The sequence below is a fragment of the Octodon degus genome, unplaced genomic scaffold, assembly GCF_000260255.1.
Source record: "Octodon degus isolate 3935 unplaced genomic scaffold, OctDeg1.0 scaffold00048, whole genome shotgun sequence".
Taxonomy (NCBI): domain Eukaryota; kingdom Metazoa; phylum Chordata; class Mammalia; order Rodentia; family Octodontidae; genus Octodon; species Octodon degus.
This window is the reverse complement of record NW_004524624.1, coordinates 5,823,582-5,825,182: the sequence shown is the minus strand read 5'-3', so window position 1 is coordinate 5,825,182 and position 1,601 is coordinate 5,823,582. Positions and strand designations below refer to the sequence as shown.

The 1,601-nt window shown below is 47.1% G+C and overlaps 1 pseudogene; it reads left to right on the top strand.

Moving 5' to 3' along the window:
- The window catches only part of LOC101588355, a 984-nt pseudogene extending 411 nt beyond the window's left edge, over positions 1 to 573 (top strand).
- The last annotated feature ends 1,028 nt before the right edge of the window (positions 574 to 1,601 follow it).

The window sequence follows — 1,601 nt, the reverse complement described above, 5'->3', positions numbered from 1 at the left end:
AAAAAAAAAAAAAAAAAAGAAAAGAGCTTCGAGTCTGCTCTCTCTGATCTTCAGGATGTGCCCAAAGTCACACAGCTGTGCTGAATAGAACAGATTAAAATCCAGGTCCGCCCCTGTCCCTTACCTCTTATCTGCTCTTTGGTGTGGGAACCTGTGCTTACTTACGGCCGCTCTGGTCTCCACCCGCTTGCCAGCCTCAGTTTCTCACCACCTCATGGAGAGGGTAGTGAAAGGCAGCTCGGAGGTCCCTGTGGCTCTGGCCCATTGATTGATGGACTGCACTTTCCTGGGTCCTGATGCCACAGATATGTGCTCGTGTCTTACTCCTCCTCTACATTTTTCTTTTGAGATAATTGCTTTGTTGTAATTCTTTAGAGGCAATTTTCATCTATTGCTTTATTTCTACAGTTAACACCCTCCAATTAATTTCCTAGCTCTTGAAAGTTCTCCCACAAGTTGCCCTAAGAACCTTTCCAGTTTAACCATTGCCTGCAATCACAGCGTCTCTGGCAACAGGGCCGCTGCTTCACGCCTACTGCCTCCAAGACGCCTTGCAACATCAGTTATGCTTGATCTTCACAATAACCTTAGGAGAGCAGCCTCATTTAATAGAAAAGAAAAATCAAGGCTTAAAGAGGTAAAGCAGTTTGCTCAAGTGCCCTACTTGGGGCAGAGTTGGGATTTAAACCTCCATCTCCAGGTGCCTTCGGAAGCCAGCAGCTGCTCCCACGTGGGGAGAGCTTGTGGTGGCTGTCAGTGCCCAGGTGCACCCCTGTCCTGCTGGGGGTGGAGGGAGCCCTGGGGACAACTTGGTGGCTGCACTGGGCCTACCCTTGACGATTCTCTGGAGCCCATTCCTACATCCTCTTCTGAGAAACCTCCCTGGCATGGAAGAGGAAATGAAATCCCAGGTCTCAGCAATTCATGCATGAACAGAAAAAAAGACAGTGGCAACTACAGTATCTTAGGGGAGAGAAAGATTAAAAAAAAGTGAAAGAAAGAAAAGAAAAAAAATTGACACTACATTTGCAGAGAAATAAAAAATGATTTCAAATTCTATTTTCCCATCTCTCTCAGCACATCCCCTGGTGCTATTTTATCTAGTAAATAGAAGGCCTAGTTGTTATTCTCAATTATGATATTAATTCTCCAAGTGACCCTGGGCTACTTTCCTCCCTTCTTAGAGCCTGTTGCTCTATCTATCACCACCTGCTCAAGGACAAAAAGATGTTCTCACAGGAAGGAAGCTCCCTGGGTCTGAGCGACCTGGACTTTCATTACCCAGCAGGCATTGCAGGGGAGGGGCAGGGGTGGCGTTTGAGGGGTGGACAGATAGTGGCTCTGGGTACCAGCTGTCATTCTGTATCTCTCTCCTTTGCCTACTGCAGACCCCTCCCTCTTCATTGGTTTTGCACTTGTTAGCTTCATAAGTGCCAACCTCTATGTCTCGTCCTGTCAAATTCTGGAATTTAACTCTTCCCTTGGCCTCCAGTATTGCGGGAAAACAGACAAAAATTCTCAGCTGGGCATCAGCTTCCACCACCATGTGGCTGGTTTGATATTATTTTCCTTCTTTCCCAGCTATCTCCCTGCCTTGGGGC